This window comes from Bos indicus, chromosome 19 (assembly GCF_029378745.1).
Source record: "Bos indicus isolate NIAB-ARS_2022 breed Sahiwal x Tharparkar chromosome 19, NIAB-ARS_B.indTharparkar_mat_pri_1.0, whole genome shotgun sequence".
NCBI lineage: Eukaryota > Metazoa > Chordata > Mammalia > Artiodactyla > Bovidae > Bos > Bos indicus.
The window spans coordinates 6,998,079-7,018,862 of record NC_091778.1 but is presented as its reverse complement, the minus strand read 5'-3'; the positions used below and the strand labels follow the sequence as shown (position 1 = coordinate 7,018,862).

Sequence of the window (20,784 nt, the reverse complement as noted above, 5' to 3'; positions counted from 1 at the left end):
TGGGATTCATCCTCAGTGTTATACATTCTGCAGTTTTATATAAATACATAATGACATGCATCCATCATTATAACATCCTAGGGAATATTTTCACTGCTCTAAAAATCCTCTGTGTTCTGCCTGTTCATTCCTCCCCCAGCCCCCACCCCTCATAATGACTAGCCTTTCCACTGTCTCCATAGTGTTGCCTCTTCTAGAATGTCATACAGTCCAAATCATATCGTATGCAGACTTCTCAGATTCGCTTCTTTCACTTAGTAACATGCGTGTCAGTTTCCTCCTTGCCTTTTCATGGCTTTATCGAGTCATGAAATGCTCATTTCTTTTTAGCCCTGAATAACGTTCCAGAGCTACACTCAGAAGTGGGCCTGGCTGACCATGGCCCCCTACTCAGACTGTTCCGCTGACTTGGTTCTGTTGCTGGGCAGAGCTGCTGGTTGCGTCTTCCGCTTGGGCTCTGCAGGTAGGAACCGGGTCTGACACGATCCTGGCGCTGGTGGTTGCAAGCCCCGCCCCTTTCTCCGTCACAGTCAGATTCCCTGCAGTTCCCATGGGGGCTCCCTAGATGACGGGTCTGGATGTCCCCCCACTGCCAGGCTCTCTCTATCCACTGGAGGGGTCACAGGCTCAGGGGCGACTCCTTGGCGCGATGCTGAGGCGGCCTGGGGCAGGACCTTGCAGTCAGCCCACAGAGGTTCCTCTCACCTTCTAACGCGTCTGTCTTGGTCTCTGAGCTCTCAGTGCTGTTCCAACCTCAGCTCTGTGTTCTAAGAGTCTCTCAGTGGTGACTTGTCCTTGAATTGTTGTTAGCTGTTCTTGTGGTGAGGAATGAAGTCAGGAACAACCTGTGTTGCCAACTTGGTGACATCACTCCTGAATAATAGTTTATTTACCATTTGACAATCGAAGGACATCTTGGTTGCTTCCAAGTTTTGGCATTCATGAATCAAGCTGCTATAAACATCTCTATGAAGGTTTTCATTAGGACATAACTTTTCAGCTCCTTTGGGTGAATACCAAGGAGCACAATTACTGGATCATATGCTAAGAATGGGCTTCCCAGGTGGCGCAGTGGTAAAGAACCAACCTGCCAATACAGGAGGCATAAGAGACACGGGTTTGATCCCTGGGTCAGAACAATTCCTTGGAGGAGGGCACAGCAACCCACTCCAGTATACTTGCCTGGAGAATCCCATGGACAGAGGAACCTGGCAGGCTGCAGTCCATAGCGTCATACGGAGTTGAACACAACCAGTGACTTAGCATGCATGCTAAGAATATGTTTAGCTTTGTAACAAACTGCCAAACTGTCTTCCCAAGTAGCTGTAACATTTTGCATTCCCACCAGCAATGAATGAGAGTTCCTATTAGCTACATCTTCACCAGCATTTGGTGTTAGTGTTGCAGATTTGGGCCATTCTAATAAGTGTGTACTGGTATCTCATTGTTATTTTAACTTTCATTTCCCTGAGGATATATGTGGAGCATCTCTTCATACACTTATTTGCCATCTTTGTACTTTCTTTAGTGAAGTGTCTCTTAAGGTCTCTGATCCAGTTTTCAATTGGTTGTTTGTTAACTTAGTTTGAGTTTTAAAGGTTCTTTGTATATTTTGGATAACAGTCATTTTCTTTTGCTACATTTTTGTACATGCAAAATATATTTTCTTTGAAATACCTTAGCAAGAAAAATAAAACTAATTAAGCTATAGGCTTCAGACTGCCTCAGATAATCCCACTCATCTATGATGATATCCTAGTTAGTAAAAAATCATAATTGTATTGATTTATGTATTCATATATTCAACAACACTTCTCAGGCATTTATTATGGACCTTACACAGGGCCAGACACTGAGGATAACAAGAAGATAACATGGTCGAAGCTCCTAAAAGGGTTTCAAAGTCCAGAAAGCAAGACACATTAAAATAATGGTTAATATGTGCTCTAATCCTAGGACGTAAAAAGTTCTGGAATACAGAGGAGGGAAGGTTTGAAAAGTGAAGGGACAATTTAGGACTCTGACCTATGGCTAGGAATTTTCCAGAGGCCGAAGAAAGGAAAAGCATCTCGGGCCGAGACAAGCAGGAGCACACACGTGAAGCTGTGCAGATGCAGACTCAGGAGGAAATGGGTGACAGCCTTCGGGCCAGAGTAGGCAGATCCTGATTCCTGCCCCCCCCCCCCCCCCCCCCCCGCCTCCCGCCCCCACTAGGTTGAATACGTTCTGAGGTTAGATACAAGGTTTTCAAGCCTGTGTTGGTAGTTCCCATCTCCAGGGATCTAGTTAGGACTGCCCAACTTTTTCTGACTATAAAATGGTCTAGAAGGGAAATTTCCTGCTCAGAGAGTGCCCTCTATGGGTAAGAAGTCGCATGAGGCATTTCTTTCCAAGAGATACGCAAGTAGATAGATAAATATTTCTGATTAGAATTGCCTCCTTTAAACCAAAAACTACAATGAGGTGCTGCCTCACACCAATCAGAATCATTAAAAACTCTACAAATAACAAATGCTGGAGAGGATGTGAACAAAAGGAAGCCCTCCTACATTGTTGGTGGGAATGTAAAGTGGTTCAGCCACTATGGAGAATCATACGGAGGTTCCTCAGAAAAGGAAAACAGAATTACCAGACAATCCAGCAATCCCACTCCTGGGCATACATCCGGACAAAATTCTAATTCAAAAAGGTCCATGTAGCCTTATGTTCATAGCAGTACCTATTCACAATAGCCAAGACATAGAAAGAACCTAAACATCCATTGATGGATGGATGGATAAATAGGATATGGTAAATATATGCCATGGAATACTACTCAGCCATGAAAAAGAACCAAATAATGTCATTTGTGACAACATGAGCAACTAGAGATTATCACACTAAGTGAATTGAGTCAGATAGAGAAAGACATGTGAAAGTGAAAGTCGCTCTGTCCTGTCTGACTCTTTGCGACCCCATGGACTATACCGTCCAAGAAATTCTCCAGGCCAAAATACTGGAGTAGGTAGCCTTTCCCTTCTCTAGGGGATCTTCCCAACCAGGGATTGAACCCAGGGGTCTCCCACATTGCAAGCGGATTCTTGACCAGCTGAGCCACCAGGGAAGCCCCATCACACTAAGTGAATTAAGTCAGATAAAGACATACCATATTGTATTACTTATACATAGAATCTAGAATATGACGTAAATGAACCTAACCATGAAACAGAAACAGATTCATGGACATAGTGAACAGACTTGTGGTTGTCAAGGGGGAGAAGTTTGGGGAAGGGAAAGAGTAGGAGGTTGGACTGAGCAGATGTAAGCTAGTATCCAGAGAATGGATAAGTAGCAAGGTCCTACTGCATAGCTGATAATATCTGAATCACTTTCCTATACAGCAGAAACCCATACAACATTATAAATCAGTTATACTTCAATAAAGTAATAAATAATTGCCTGCCTTCAGCCTCAGGACAATCTAAGAAATACAATTTCCTTGACAAGTTACCTTAGTCAACAATAAGACAATACGTAGGAGACAGAGACACAGGCTAAAGAAAATTAAGACCCAACAGGCTAAGTGACCTCAGACTTCTGAGCTGTTTTTAAAGTGAGTGAACTGCCTCAGACGACCTTTGCCTCTCCTTTCTCCAAAATTCTCTGACTTCTGAAAAATATGGCTCATTGTATCCTGGATGAACACAAAATGCTTGTATTTGGACGATAGTTGCAGGAATTAATGACTCTGAGTAAACCAGAGAATCCCTACTGGGAAAAAAATGTCGTTTATGGCTGAGGCAGCTTTGGTCTCTGGATTTTCCACAGCAGTCAGGGATAATGGCCCAACAGTTTTTCCTTTTCCTTCCCTTCACGTTGTTTTGGCAGTAAAATGCCTACTTGAGACAGAAAACAAAGTAAATACAGCAGAATCCTGATCCATCCCTAAAACACAGCCCAACCACCATATTAATCTACAAATCTGCCAAACCACACAGCAACCAAAAGACACTTTTTGACTGTATTACAGGATTCAGAGGATATCTTCTTCCTTAACAATTCCATTTTGGGGGCTTTCCATATGATGAGCTTAAGTGAGCCAGCCAACTCAGGTAAGTACAGAGGGGAGCCTCGAAACTTGCGGCAGCTTGGTATTTGGACAGTCCCCACAGATAACCTAACAGATGCATTATGGAGCAAAAACAGCTTTTGTAAGAGGAGAAGACAGTATGAAGAGGAGAGAGAAAGGGGATGGATGCAAACAATGAGTGGTCATGCGGGAAAAATTAGTCTATTTTCTCAGCTTCTGCCAAAAAAAATGTCACCGGCGATATCAAGAGGTGGAAAATGAGAAACTTCCATTATCATCCAAAAACCACGTGACCATTTCCTGCTCAACTTGGGAAGGAAAACGACGGTAAGCCTGACTTCCAAGGGGTTGTGGTCTTCTGGCACCCTCTACTGTCAGGGAGGGAGACTGCAGCCGCCTGCCCCGAGGAAGCGAATGAGACCAAGACAGAATCCGTCCTTGGGCTGAGGATCAACACACTGTTAAATGGTAAGAAGACAGGAGTGTGAGAGGGAGAGAGCGGACAGGAAAGTCTCAAGTTCTTTCCAAGGCTGCAGCCAGGATTGAGGCCGTACTCAGTGGAGAGCACCGCTCTTCAGAGTCCCACAGAGCTGGGTGATTACATGAGTGAAATGCCTAGAAATGCTTCACAGAAGGCAGTTCTTGACATCAAATAGGAGTTCAAAGGAGACTGGACGGATGACAGAGGGCAGTGAAGGCAAAAGAGAGACCTTCAGTGGAACGCGTCATCTTAACCCGTGTGTCTAACTCTGTCACTCATTTAAAAGTTTTTCATAAATCGCATCAATCCTCCAGATTTTTTTAATCCAGATTTAATTTTGATTTAATTTTTAATTTCTTAATTTAATTAATTTTTAATTTACTTAATTAATTTTTAATTTAATTAATTAATTTTTAATTTAATTAATTATTTAATTTTTTAATTAAAATTTTAATTTTTTATGTTTGAACTACTGACTAAAGTAGCAAGAAGCATTGTAATTTGAATTTTTATAGAACCTTATAAATTCTCAGTTGTTCTATAAGGTATTATGTTTGGGCCATTACAATTCAGAAACTTTAGAAACTGCTGTGCCTGAATCAGGGAATTTTCAATTTAGGGGCAGATGGAAAATGTCTATTCCTCATCACTATAAGAGGTGTTATTCTCCAGTTTGTTTCATTCTACTTAAAAGTGTTTTGTGGCACAATGGACCGTGCATGCTAAATTGCTTCAGTCTCGTCCGACTTTTTGCGATGGGCACTGTAGCCCACCAGGCTTCTCTGTCCATGGGGTTCTGCAGGAAAGAATAATGGAGCGGGTTGCCAAGCCCTTCTCCAACAATCGACCATAGGCTGCCACTAATGAACAGACACTTCTGCTGTTACCCCACCATCTGTGAAATAGAGGCTGCCAGTTTGTGAGTGAGAGGTATTCTAAGACAGTCTTTACATTCCACAGCAAATTCTTGTTCAAGGCTGAGAGCTCTCCGACTCCCTTGCCAGTTCCTAGATTGCAGCAGTTAGGTCAACGAGGCTGCAGTAACAAGTAGGTCCCTCCAATAAGCTCTTCTCTTGCTCATGTCACAATATCAGGGTGGCGTCCCCCTAACAGCAGGCTTCCATGTGGTGATTCAGGGGCCTGGGTTTCTTCCATTGCGTGGCTCTGTCACCTGCAGGGTCACAGCAGCAGCATCTGCATCCTGTCCTGGAAAAGACAAGCTCAGAGACAGCCTCCATCCTTTGTGCTCAAACACACTGGCTAAAGCTCAGGCATAAATCCACACCTGACTGCCGTGGTCCAGCTGTGTGCTCAAGAAGAACAGAGAATTTGATGGACAACCAAATTTTCTAGGTTATGTCTACCAGAACTTCCGAGGCCAATTTGCATTCTCCCTTCTGATAACTCTGGTGGCTCAGATGGTGAAGAGTTTGCCTGTAAGACAGGAGACCCAGGTTCGAACCCTGGGTTGGGAAGATCCCCTGAAGAAGGAAATGGCAACCACTCCAGTATTCTTGCCAGGAAAATTCCATGGACGGAGGAGCCTGGTGGGCTACAGTCCATGGGGTCGCAGAGTCAGACACGACTGAGCGACTTCACTTTCTAGTTTTTCTGATAACTCACACTATTTAAATTCCTTATTTTATAAATCCTTCATATTAATCCATCACAGCACTTCCAAATGCTAGCATAACACTTACAAGTTGTATCACTTTGGACAAGCTATACAGTACCTTTAACCTTCATTTCCTTCATCTATAATATAGCGATAATGATACACACTGTAAGGAATAAATGAGTTAATGTATATAATGCATTCAACATGATGCTAGCTGTTAATTAGAATGACATTTATTATCTCCTTCTTCTATCTTGACTGTTTTTGCATATCAAAGCAGATCAATGTCTCTATTTTCAGATTATCATATGGAGTATTTCATCCATGTCCTCGATGAATCAAGTCTATTTTGAAAATGAGACATAAAACTGGTGAAGAGTTAAGATTTGAGAATATTTATACATAATATTGAGCCAAATATAGAAGAATTTTAATTAAAAAGTACATGTTTAATTATCAAATTATCTGTGTGTACAATGAAATTTTCAGAGAAGAAAGTAAGACCCTATGGGGGAGTTGGGATTTGGATTTGATCTTTAAGAGTAGGTTCTAGATAAGGACAAGAGGTAAGAATGAGGACAGAGGCTCTATAGGAAGCTAGAATGACCTCAGAAACACAAAGGAGGGAGGCAAAGACCAAGAAAGCAGGAACATGGGGGTGAAGGGGAGACGGAAAAGTTGAGAGACAAAGGGATGATATGGTTTTTCTAAATGTATATGAGCAAAAAATATTAAGCTGAAAAGGTAGGTTGGTGCTAATAGAAAACTAAACAGATAGACTGGTGACTAGCAAATCTAAATGTGGGGGGAAATCCTCTTGCAGGCATGGGAAGATACATAAAAAGAGGTGGAATGTAGGAGTTCCAAGTTCTGTACAAGTTCCAGAGCCACCGCCTAATTTGAACCTTGGTTCTGCCACTTAAAACCTATGACCTTGGCCAACTTTGCCACCCTGTCTGTGCCTTAGTGTTCTCATATGAAAAATGAGGTGACAAGCTCTCTTGGAGTTGCTGGGAGAACCGGGTGGCTCAGTTCATGCAAATCCATTGGAAGGAGACTTGGCACATGGTGGTGGGTCTCCCATTAGGGAAGCCTTTTTTATCCTGAGATTGAAGTCAACCTCAGATCAGATCAGATCAGTCGCTCAGTCGTGTCCGACTCTTTGAGACCCCATGAATCGCAGAACGCCAGGCCTCCCTGTCCATCACCAACTCTCGGAGTTCACTGAGACTCACGTCCATCGAGTCAGTGATGCCATCCAGCCATCTCATCCTCTGTTGTCCCCTTCTCCTCCTGCTCCCAATCCCTCCCAGCATCAGGGTCTTTTCCAATGAATCAACTCTGAAGTCAGCCTAGCTCTGTGCAATTTCTACTAGTAGGATACCTTTCTCTCTTAGTGATTATGAACTCCCTGGAATCACTGGACCTTTAGAAACCTTCAATTAGTTTGTGTTTCCCACTTGGTGTCATATATATAAGCAGACCCAGACATTTGCAAGTCCAACTCAAAATATCACTTGCCTTATTAATTCGCTAGGGCTACCATAGCAAAATACCACAGACTGAGTCATTTAAACAACCCAATTTTTCTTTTCACAGTTCTGGAGGCCAGAAGTTCAAAACCCAGGTCTTGACAGGTTTCACTTCTCCTAAGGTCACCTTCTTACTGAATCCTCACATGGCCTTGCCATGTGTGCACAGCCCTGGTGTCTCCCTGCGTGTCCAAATGTCCTCTCTTCTAAGTACAGCAACCATATTGGATGAGGACCCACTGTAAGGCTTCATTTTAGTTTAATCACCTTTCTAAGGGACCTGTCTCCAAATGCTGTCCTTCTGAGGTACTGGGGGTTAGGGCTTCATCATATGAATTTGAGGGGACACAATTCAACCCACAACACCAGGCCTGACCTTTCCACTCATTGTATGATACTGTCTCCAGTCCCCTGTCTAGGAGGTCTCTTTTTATGACTGTTATCTCATAATAAGCAGTGTGAAACTTTACCAAGAAAGCCAAGAGGTGTGCTTGTGATGGCCATCCGCAGATGCATACTCAGCACCTCCTGTGCCGTGCTCTGGGTGGTGTTCCAGGATCCATCCATATATGGAACAAGCTGCCTGCCCTCATGAAGCCTGCACTCCAGGAGATCTACATCTAAGAAAATACATAACAGAGCTCGGAGTACATCGGATGTGAACAAGTGCCATGGAGAACAAGAAAGGAAATAAAGGAGAAGGGGAGCCCCCTGAACAGGGTGCAGGGGAGTGACTATTTTGTAAGGAGTGGTCCTGCAAAGCCCCTCTCCTATGGTCATGTTTTAGCAATGACATGGGGAAGTCAGGAAACAAGTCATGTGGATAATTGGAGGAAGAACATTTCAAGCCAAGAAAACATCAGGTTCTAAGATTCTGGGGGGAAACTGAGGTTGATGAAGCAAGAGCCTGTTATACAGAGTGAAGTAAGTCAGAAAGAGAAAAACAAATATCATATCAGATCAGATCAGATCAGTCGCTCAGTCGTGTCCAATTCTTTTCGACCCCATGAATCACAGCACGCCAGGCCTCCCTGTCCATCACCAACTCCCAGAGTTCACTGAGACTCACGTCCATCGAGTCAGTGATGCCATCCAGCCATCTCATCCTCTGTCCTCCCCTTCTCCTCCTGCCCCCAACCCCTCCATCAGAGGTTTTTCCAATGAGTCAACTCTTCGCATGAGGTGGCCAAAGTACTGGAGTTTCAGCTTTAGCATCATTCCTTCCAAAGAAATCCCAGGGCTGATACCCTTCAGAATGGACTGGTTGGATCTCCTTGCAGTCCAAGGGACTCTCAAGAGTCTTCTCCAACACCACAGTTCAAAAGCATCAATTCTTTGGCGCTCAGCCTTCTTCACAGTCCAACTCTCATATCTATACATGACCACTGGAAAAACCATAGCCTTGACTAGACGAACCTTTGTTGGCAAAGTAATGTCTCTGCTTTTCAATATGCTATCTAGGTTGGTCATAACCTTCCTTCCAAGGAGTAAGCGTCTTTTAATTTCATGGCTGCAGTCACCATCTGTAATGATTTTGGAGCCCAGAAAAATAAAGTCTGACACTGTTTCCACTGTTTCCCCATCTATTTCCCATGAAGTGGCGGGACTGGATGCCATATATGAATGCATAAATATGGAATCTAGAAAAATGGTGCTGATGAACCTATCTGCAGGGCAGGAACGGAGATGCTGACACAGAGAACAGACTTGCGGACACAGCGGGGGAAGGAGAGGGAAGGACAAGTTGGGAGAGCAGCCTTGACACGTACTCTGCCATGTGTAAAGTGGATAGCTGGTGGGAAGCGGCTGACAACCCAGGGAGCTCAGGCCAACACTCTGTGACAACCTAGAGGGGGCTGGGGGGCTGGGAGGGAGGCTAAGAGGGAGGGAACATGAGTATACTCATGGCTTAGAACTCAGCATCCAAAAACGGAAGGTCAGGGCACCCAGTCCCATCACTTCATGGCAAATGGATGGGGTTTTCCATTTTTTAATGGAAACAGTGGTGGATTTTATTTTCTTAGGCTCCCAATCATTGAGGACAGTGACAGCAGCCATGAAATTAAAAGGAAACACTTGCTCCTGAGAAGAAAAGCTATGACAAAACTAGACAGTGTATTAAAAAGCTGAGACATCACTTTGCGGACAAAGACCTGTGTGGTCTAACCTATGGTTATTCCGGTAGTCATGTAAGGATGTGACAGTTGGACCGTAAAGAAGGCTGAGCTCTGAAGAACTGATGCACTTGAACTGTGGTGCTGCAGCCCCTTGGACCCCAAGGAGATCAAACCAGTCAAACTTAAAGGAAATCAATCCTGAATATTCATTGGAAGGATTGATGCTGAAGCTCCAATACTTTGGCCACCTGAAGTGAAGAGCTGACTCACTGGAAAAGACCCTGATGCTGGGAAAGACTGAGGGCAGGAGGAGAAGGGGATGACAGAAGATGAGATGGTTGGATGGCATCACTGACTCGATGACCATGAGTTTGAGGAAGCTCTGGGAGTTGGTGAAGGACGGGAAGCCTAACATGCTGCAGCAAAGAGTCAGACACGACTTACTACAGCAACAACGGTTGATTCACGTTGTGTACACCAGAAACCAGTACAGCATTGTAAAGCAACTTTCTTCCAGTTAGAAAAAAAAAAGCTCCTGAGGTGGAGGTGGCTTGGAATATCCATTTGGCTGGAGCAGAATAGATGAGGAGGAAAGTGCTTGGAAAGGAGAGGAGAGCTAGGTCGGGCCTTATTCTATCATTGTAGGGATGTTGACTTTTGCTGAAGTCAAGTGGGAAATCCCTAGAAGGTTTTGAGCATGGTCTGATTTATGTTTTTAAAGAATCACTCAGATTATCATGTTGACTATAGACTGAGTCAGGGAGTGGGGAATGGTGAGCAATCCAGCTAGTTACAATTGTTACATTGGGAGGTAACAGTAAAGTAGAAATAGTGAAGTTAGTGAGAAAGGTTTAGAATCTTGATGTATTTCCAAAGGAAAACCACCAGGAATTTCTGTTATGACATCTACTGCTTATGATGCCCTCTAGGTTGCATTTGGCATCCTGCCAATCAGCACTGTCAAAGTTTTAGTGCATCAGAGCATTCTCTGTATCCTGGAGACAAGTGTACAGCTTAAATCCATGCACATCCTCCCAAGCTCAATCTCCATATCAAAATAAATGAGCACTAACATTACATAAATCCTGCCTAGGGAACTGGATAAAGCAGCCATCTTTAACCATTATGCTCTGATCATAGGTTATGAAAAGTCCAAAGCCAAAAGGAACACAGAATGCTTCCAGCTGGTATGATATTCGGATAAAAAAATATAGAATGTCATCATGTCTGTGACACATTCCTAATCAGAAAGGGAAAAGAGAGCAGAAGAAAGGAAGGCAGACCAGATAAGTGATAGAGTGTGCTGTTCCTAAAGTGAATGACTAGAGTGGTGCAACAGTTCTTGTCAATATTTTAAAAAGCAAGCTACAAAATTGCTTTCTAATTGCTGACATTAATAATTTGTATCTTGAACTATTTTATTTAAGATGAAGACATTAGCATAGTTCTACTAATCTATTCCTTCCCTGATTTCCTCAGATAGACTGAGATCTTTTTGTTGTTGTTCAGTTGTCCAGTCATGCCCAACTCTTTGTGGCCCCATGGACTGCAGCACACCAGGCCCCCCCCCGTCTCTCACCATCTCCTGAAGTTTGCCCAAGTTCATGTCCATTGCATCCGTGATGCCATCCAGCAATCTCATCCTCTGATGACTTTTTCTCCTTCTGCCCTCAGTCTTCCCAGCATCAGGGACTTTCCAATGACTCGACTGAATACATCAGATGACCAAAACACTGGAACTTCAGCTTCAGCATCAGTCCTTCCACTGAGCATTCAGGGTTGACTTCCCTTAAGATTGCCTGGTTTGATCTCCTTGCTGTCCAAGGGACTTTCAGGAGTCTTCTCCAGCACCACAGTTTCAAGGCATCAATATTTTGGCATTCTGTCATCTTTACAGTCCAGCTCTTGCAACTGTAAGTGACCACTGGGAACACCATACTCTTGACTATACAGACCAGTGTCAGGAGAATAAGTCTTTGGTTTTCAACACACTGTCTCAGTTCAGTTCAGTAGCTCAGTCATGTCTGACTCTTTGCAACTCCATGAACCACAGCACGCCACGCCTCCTGTCCATCACCAACTCCCAGAGTTTACTCAAGTCAAAGGCTTTGGCATAGTCAATAAAGCAGAAATAGATGTTTCTCTGGAACTCTCTTGCTTTTTCAGTGATCCAGCAGATGTTGGCAACTTGATCTCTGGTTCCTCTGCCTTTTCTAAAACCAGCTTGAACAGCTTGAACATCTGGAAGTTCACAGTTCACATATTGCTGAAGCCCGGCTTGGAGAATTTTGAGCATTACTTTACTAGCGTGTGAAATGAATGCAATTGTGCAGTAGTTTGAATATTCTTTGGCACTGCCTTTGTTTGGGATTGGAATGAAAACTGACCTTTTTCAGTCTTGTGGCCACTGCTGAGTTTTCAATATTTGCTGACATATTAAGTGCAGCACTTTCACAGCATCATCTTTTAAAATTTGAAATAGCTCCACTGGAATTCCATCACTTCCACTAGCTTTGTTCGTAGTGATGCTTCCTAAGTCCCACCTGACTTCACATTCCAGAATGTCCGGCTCTAGGTGAATGTGATTGATCACACTTTCGTGATTATCTGGGTCATGAAGATCTTTTTTGTACAGTTCTTCTGTGTATTCTTGCCACCTCTTCTTAAAATATTCTGCTTCTGTTAGGTCTATACCATTTCTGTCCTTTATTGAGCCCATCTTTGCATGAAATTTTCCCTTGGTATGTCTGATTTTCTTGAAGAGATCCCTAGTCTTTCCCATTCTATTCTTTTCCTCTATTTCTTTGCATTGATCAGTGAAGAAGGCTTTCTTATCTCTTCTTGCTATTCTTTGGAACTCTGCATTCAAATGGGTATATCTTTCCATTTCTCCTTTGCCTTTTGCTTCTCTTCTTTTCTCAGCTATTTGTAAGGCCCCCTCAGACAGCCATTTTGCTTTCCAGTGGAAAACCATTTCTAGTGGACAACCACTAGACCATTCAGGTATGACCTAAATCAAATCCCTTATGACTGTACAGTGGAAGTGAGAAATAGATTTAAGGGCCTAGATCTGATAGACAGAGTGCCTGATGAACTATGGATGGAGGTTCGTGACATTGTACAGGACACAGGGAGCAAGACCATCCCCAAGAAAAAGAAATGCAAACAAAACAAAACAAAACAAAACACTGTCTAGGTTTGTCATAGCTTTCCTGCCAAGAAGCTTCTGATTTGATGGCTGCAGTCACCATTTGCAATGATCTTAGAGTCCAAGAAGAGGAAGTATGTCACTACTTCCACTTTTTCCCCTTCTATTTGCCGTAAAGTAATGGGCCCAGATGCCATGATCTTCAGTTCAGTTCAATCACTCAGTCATATCCGACTCTTTGCAACCCCACAGAATGCAGCATGCCAGGCTTCCTTGTCCATCACCAACTCCCAGAGCTTGCTCAAACTCATGTCCATCACATTGGTGATGCCATTCAAACCATCTCATCCTCTGTTATCCACTTCTCCTCCTGCCTTCAATCTTTCCCAGCATCAGGGTATTTTCCAATGAGTCAGTTCATCACATCAGATGGCCAAAGTATTGGAGTTTCAGCTTCAGCATCAGTACTTGCAATGAATATTCAGGACTGATTTCCTATAGGACTGACTGGTTGGATCTCCTTGCCATCCAAGGGACTCTCAAATGTCTTATTCAACACCACAGTTCAAAAGCATTAATTCTTCAGTGCTCAGCTTTCCTTATAGTTGAATTCTCACATCCATATCCATACGTGACTACTGGAAAAACCATAGCTTTGACTATGTGGATCTTTGTCAGCAAAGTAATGTCTCTGCTTTTTAATATGCTGTCTAAGTTGGTCATAGCTTTTCTTCCAAGGAGCAAGAATCTTTTAATTTCATGGCTGCAGTCACCATCTGCAGTGATTTGGAACCCCCAAAAATAAATTCTGTCACTGTTTCCATTGTTTCCCCATCTATTTGCCATGAAGTGATGGGACCAGATATCATGATCTTAGTTTTCTGAATGTTGAGTTTTAAGCCTACTTTTTCACTCTCCTCTTTCACACTCATCAAGGGACTCTTTAGTTCCTCTTCAGTTTTTGCCATAAGGGTGGTGTCATCTGTAAATGTGAGGTTATTGATATTTCTCCTAGCAATCTTGATTCCAGCTTGTGTTTCTTCCAGCCCAGCATTTCTCATGATACACTCTGCATATAAGTTAAATAAGCAGGGTGACAATGTACAGCCTTGACATACTCCTCTCCTGATTTGGAGCCAGTCTGCTGTTCCATGTCCAGTTCTAACTGTTGCTTCTTGAACTGCACACAGATTTCTCAGGAGGCAGGTAGGTGGTCTGGTATTCCCATCTCTTTTCCACAATTTACTATGATCCACACAGTCAAAGGCTTTGGCATAGTCAATAAAGCAGAAGTAGATGTGGGGTTTTTTTGGGGGGAACTCTCTTGCTTTTTCGATGATCCAGAGGAAGTTTGCAATTGTTCTCTGGTTCCTCTGCTGCTGCTGCTGCTGCTGCTGCTAAGTCACTTCAGTCGTGTCCGACTCTGTGCAACCCCAGAGATGGCAGCCCACCAGGCTCCCCCATCCCTGGGATTCTTCAGGCAAGAACACTGAAGTGGGTTGCCATTTCCTTCTCCAATCCAGCCTGAACATCCGGAAGTTCACAGTTCACATACTGTTGAAGCCTGGTTGGAGAATTTTGAGCATTACTCTGCTAGTGTGTGAGATGAGTGCAATTGTGCGGTAGTTTGAGCATCCTTTGGCATTGCCTTTCTTTGGGATTGGAATGAAAACTGACTTTTCCAGTCCTGTAGCCACTGCTGAGTTTTCCAAATTTGCTGTCATAGTGAGTGCAGCACTTTCACAACATCATCTTTTAGGATTTGAAATAGCTCAACTAGAATTCCATCACCTCCACTAGCTTTGTTAGTAGTGGTGCTTCCTAAGGCCCACTTGACTTCACATTCCAGGATGTCTGGCATCGTGGTTATCTGGGTCATAAAGATCTTTTTTGTATAGCTCTTCTGTGTATTCTTGACACCTCTTCTTAATATCTTCTGCTTCTTTTAGGTCCATATCATTTCTGTCTTTTATTGTGCCCATCTTTGCATGAAATGTTCCCTTGATATCTGTAACTTTCTTGAAGAGATCTCTAGTCTTTTGCATTCTATTATTTTCCTCTATTTCTTTGCATTGATCAGTGAAGAAAGCTTTCTTATCTCTTCTTGCTATTCTTTGGAACTCTGCATTCAAATGGGTATATCTTTCCTTTTCTCCTTTGCCTTTCACTTCCATGATATTAGTTTTTTGTTTTTTTTTTTTAATATTTAGTTTTAAGCCTGACTCTTAACTCTCCTCCTTCATCTTCAAGAAGTTCTTTAGTTCCTTCCTCGCTTTCTGCCACTAGAGTGGTATCATCCGCATATCTGAGGTTGTTGATATTTCTCCCTCCTATCTTGTTTCCAGTTTGTAACTCACCCAGCCTGGCATTTCTCATGATGTGCTCAACACACAGGTTAAACAAACCTGTTAAAGGGTGAAAGCAGACAGCGCTAACATACTCCTTTCTCAATGTTGAACCAATCTGTTGTTCCACACAGGGTTCTAAGTATTGCTTCTTGATCCACATACAGATTTCAGGAGACAAGTAAGATGGTCTGGTATTCTCATCTCTCTGAAAGGTTTCCACAGTTTTTTATGGTCCCCACAAAGACTTTAGTATAGTTGATGAAACAGAAGTAGATGTTTTTCTGGAATTTCCTTGCTTTCTCTATAATCCAGTGAATGTTGGCAATTTGATCTCTGGTTCCTCTCCCTTTTCTAAACCCAGCTTAGACATCTGGAAGTTCTTGGTTCACATAACACTGAAGCCTAGCATGAAAGATTTTAAGCATGACCTTACTAGCATGGGAGGTGAGTGCCACTGTCCAGTAGTTAGCACATTCTTTAGTACTACCATTCTTGGGAATTTTTCTTATTTAGGATGAAGACTTTAGCATAGTTCTACTCATTTATTCCTTCCCTGATTTTTGTTCACATTGTCTGAGATCTTGCTGCTGCTGCTGCTAAGTCGCTTCAGTCATGTCCGACTCCTAGCGACCCCATGGACTGCAGCCTACCAGGCTCCTCCGTCCATGGGATTTTCCAGGCAAGAGTACTGGAGTGGGGTGCCATTGCCTTCTCCATCTGAGATCTTAGCTCAAGATAATTTCTATTAAGTGAAAATTATAGAGTAAGAGGTGGACGGAGGGCACAGGACATGTGTGTGGTTGTGTTTTGCCAGCCCTAAAGGGAAACTGAGCACTGAGGGGACCAGGGACTGAGCATTTCAGATGTGCCCGGTAAACCTGCTGCACCAGCACGCTGGCTGCAAGACTTGTATGTCTTCGGACACCACCTTCCAGGGCTTTCCACCCAGCTTTCACCTTCCCTATGGTGAAGAATCCCATCGATGGAAGATAACATGAAAAAGAATATATATGCATATATATTAAAAAACTAAATCACTTTGCAAAAGTCTGACATGACTTAGTGACTAAACAACAACAACAACACGTGAAACTAATACAGCATTGTAGATCAACTATGCTTCAATAAAATAAATTTAAAAAAAAAGAAAGTGTGAAAAAGTGTTTACAGTATGCTACCCTCTGAGTAAAGAATTAGGGAAGATAATTATATATTTGAATTTGCCAATACCTGCAATAAGAAACACTGAAAGTATATGCAAAAATATATATATATATATATATGGGTAGGGAATAGACTAAACAAGCACAGAAGTAAAGTGACTTCACAAAGTATACTTTTAAATATAGCTTTTTTAAAAGTGTGAATCATGGACTTATTTTTGTTGTTGAAGTATAGCTGGTTTACAGTATACAGCAAGGTGATTCGGTTATACATATGTATATATATGTGGATATATGTATGTATTCTTGTTCAGATTCTTTTCCACTGTGGGTTGTGGGATATTGAGTATAGTTCTCTGTGCAATAGAGTAGGTCCTTGTTGTTTATACAAAATTATTCTTTTTATGTAAAGAATTGGAAACAACATATAAACAATTGGAAACAATTCTTTAAAAAAAAAAAGAATTCCATGACGAAGAATCAGTAGCTCCTAACACCCAGCAGGGAATATGCCACAAAGACAAGAATTGGAATCCAGCATGGGAAAACTGGCCAAGAACTCACGGTGGCAGCTTTGGAACCATCGTTGGAAAAAACATTTTAAATAGATCCGATGGGAAGATATTGGTCTATGAGCTTTGTGTTACTATGGGCTGAGAATGTCTAATGGGATTGGGGCGATTGAAATGGCTGTAATTTAGCCTCAGTAATGGCAACCCACTCCAGTACTCTTGCCTGGAAAATCCCATGGACAGAAGAGCCTGGTAGGCTGCAGTCCCTGGGGTCGCTAAGAGTCAGACACCACTGAGCGACTTCCCTTTCACTTTCCACTTTCATGCATTGGAGAAGGAAATGGCAACCCACTCCAGCGTTCTTGCCTGGAGAATCCCATGGACGGAGAAGCCTGGTAGGCTGCAGTCCATGGGGTCGCACAGAGTCGGACACAACTGAAGCGACGCAGCAACAGCAATGTACAAGGATGGGCTTCCTTGGTGGCTCAGAGGTTAAAGTGTCTGCCTGCAATGCAGGAGACCCGGGTTCAATCCCTGGGTTGGGAAGATCCCCTGGAGAAAGCAATGGCAACCCACTCCAGTATTCTTGCTTGGAGAATCCCATGGACAGAGGAGCCTGGTAGGCTACAGTCTTCGGGGTCGCAAAGAGTCGGACACGACTGAGCAACTTCACTTTCACTTTCATGTAAAGGATAGAATCCGTTCCACCTATATGTACTTCACAGAAGTATTGGTTTCACAGCTCGTCTTTTCTGGCAGTGAGCAGAACTGCTCTCATGAACTTCATGATGAAAGGCTCGTGTAACAATGGGTGCAGTTTCAATGGCACCTGCTGTCAGCGATGATTGAAGCTGAAGTGTTGGTATTGTTGATATCATATGACTAGAGTCCAGGCCCCAAGCATCTTGCGCGGTTACCGTATCCTGGTGTGATGTGTGCAGTGGTGGCTCCTCTGACTATATTAAGGGGGCCTCTTCTCAGAGCTGAGTGGTACACAGTTGGCATTGTGGGAGGCCTCTTCCCTGTGACCATAGGTGTGTGTGCCCAGTGAGAAGTTTCTGAAAATGGGAGCCCAGGGAGTGGGCCTGGGTCTGGTCTGTGTCCTCACTGGGATCTATGTTTTTTGACCTCCCACTGTGGCTGGTGCCACTCCGTACTCAGTGGCAACTGATGGTGGATTAGTTCTCTGCAGCATGTCTCTTCTGTATGACAAAAAGAAAGAAATCAAGCATGCAGAAGTCACACAGGTGTATGGAGCTCTAAAATATGATCCCATCAGTCTGATGCTGGGAAATCTACCTGGATCCAGTAAACATATTTATGCGCGTTGCCAGTATTCTAACAACTGGAGGCAGTAGAAAGAAGTGAAGTGACCAGCTTCTGACTTCTTAATACATCAAATATGTGGCTTGTTAATAGGGGCAGATATTAAATAGTTTGTGCAAGCAGCTTTTGTTGAAGTTTAGAAGATAAGAATTTGAGACTTCCCTGGTAGTCCAGTGGCTAAGAATCCTCCTGCTAATGCAGGGGACACAGGTTTGACCCCTAGTCTGGGGATATTCCACATGCCATGGGGCGATGAAGCCCCGTGTGACGCAACTGCCGAGTCTGCTCTCCAGAGCCTGCAGACTGCAGCCTGCAAGCCCGCGAGCTGCAGCTACTGAAGCCCATGCCCCTAGAGCCTGTGCTCTGCAACAAGAGAAGCCGCACAACGAGAGACCTACACTCAGCCACGAAGATTCAGCACAGCCAAAAATAAATAAATAAATAATTGTTTAAAAAGAGAGCAAGTGCTACCAATTATAGGGAACAGGATAGTCTCAAAGTATCTAGAGAAAAAAAGAAGGTAAGAACTCATTGCCATATGTAAAACAGATAATCAGTGTGAGTTCATTGCATGAAGCAAGGACCCAAAGGCTTAGGGAGAGGGTAGGGAGGGAGGCAGGAGGGGGGTTCAGGATGGAGGGGACACATCTATACCTATGGCAAAAAAAAAATCACAATATTGTAAAGTAATAATCCTCTGATTAAAATTTAAAAAAAAAAGGACTTGTGAGCACTTTTCAAGTGTGCCAGTAATATAATGCTTCAGGCCTGCTTTTTCTTCTAGAGAATAAATTCCATAGTTCTCTGCCAAATAGCACACACACATTTTCAATTCTCATGTTGAGTAACTCGAAAATGTTCTTCGAAGTGGTCAAACAGGAGATGGCAAGAGTGAACATCAACATTTTAGGAATTGGTGAACTAAAATGGACTGGAATGGGAGAATTTAATTCAGATGACTATTATATCTACTACTGTGGGCAAGAATCCCTTAAAAGAAATGGAGTAGCCTTCATAGTCAGCAAAAGCAAAATGCAGTACTTGGGTGCAGTCATAAAAATGACAGAAATGATCTCTGTTCGTTTCCAAGGCAAACCATTCAATATCACAGTAATCCAAGTCTATGCCCCAGTCACTAATGCCGAAGAAGCTGAATTTGAACAGTTCTATGAAGACCTACAAGACCTTCTAAAACTAACACACACACACAAAAAAATGTCCTTTTCATCATAGGGGACTGGAATGCAAAAGCAGGAAGTCAAAAGATACCTGGAGTAACAGGCAAGTTTGGCCTTGAAGTACAAAATGAAGCAGGGCAAAGTCTAACAGAGTTGTTCCAAGAGAACACACTCATCATAGCAAACACCCTCTTCCAACAACACAAGAGAAAACTCCACACATGGACATCACCAGATGGGCAATACCAAAATCAGACTGATTATATTCTTTGCAGCACCAAAGGTGGAGAAGCTCTATACAGTCAGCACAAACCTAAATCAAACCCCTTACAATTACACAGGGGAAGTGACAAATAGATTCAAGGGATTAGATCTGATAAAGAGTGCCTGAAGAACTATGGATGGAGATTTATAACACTGTACAGGAGGCAGTGATAAAAACCAGCCCAAGAAAAAGAAATGCAAAAAGGCAAAATGATTGTTTAAGGAGGCCTTACAAATGGCTGTGGAGGAGGAAATGGCAACCCACTCCAGTACCCTTGCCTGGAAAATCCGATGGACGAAGAAGCCTGGTAGGCTACAGTCCATGGGGTCACAAAGAGTCGGACATGACTGAGCAACTTCACTTTCACTTTCACTACAAATGGCTGAGAAAAGAAGAGAAGCAAAAGGCAAAGGAGAAAAAGAAACGCAGAGTTCTGAATCTGCAGAGTTCTGAAGAATAGCAAGGAGAGATAAAAAAGCTTTCCTAAATGAACCATGCGAAGAAATAGAGGAAAACAAAATAATGGGAAAGACTAGAGATCTCTTCAAGAAAATTAGAGATACCAAGGAAACATTTCATGCAAAGATGGACAATATAAGGACAGAAACAGTATGGACCTAACAGAAGCAGATATTAAAAAGAGGTGGCAAGAATACACAGATTGAAAGCCATTAAGTTGTGTCTGACTCTTTGCAAACCCATGGACTACACAGTCCATGAAATTCTCCAAGCCAGAATACTGGAGTGGGGTAGTCTGTGCCTTCTCCAGGAAATCTTCCCAAACCCAGGGATCAAACCCAGGTCTCCTGCATTGCAGGCAGATTCTCTATCAGCTGAGCCACAAAAGAAGCCCAAGAATACTGAAGTGGGTAGCCTATCCCTTCTTTAGCAGATCTTCCTGACTCAGGAACTGAACTGGTATCTCCTGCATTGCAAGCAGATTCTTTACCAACTGAGCTATCAGGGAAGCCCAGCATACACAGAAGAATTATACAAAAAACATCTTCATGATCCAGATAACCACAGT

At 43.0% G+C, this 20,784-nt stretch overlaps 1 pseudogene; it reads left to right on the top strand.

Moving 5' to 3' along the window:
- Nucleotides 1-378: 378 nt before the first annotated feature.
- Nucleotides 379-18,356, top strand: LOC139177710 (growth hormone-inducible transmembrane protein-like; annotated as a pseudogene).
- Nucleotides 18,357-20,784: the final 2,428 nt, after the last annotated feature.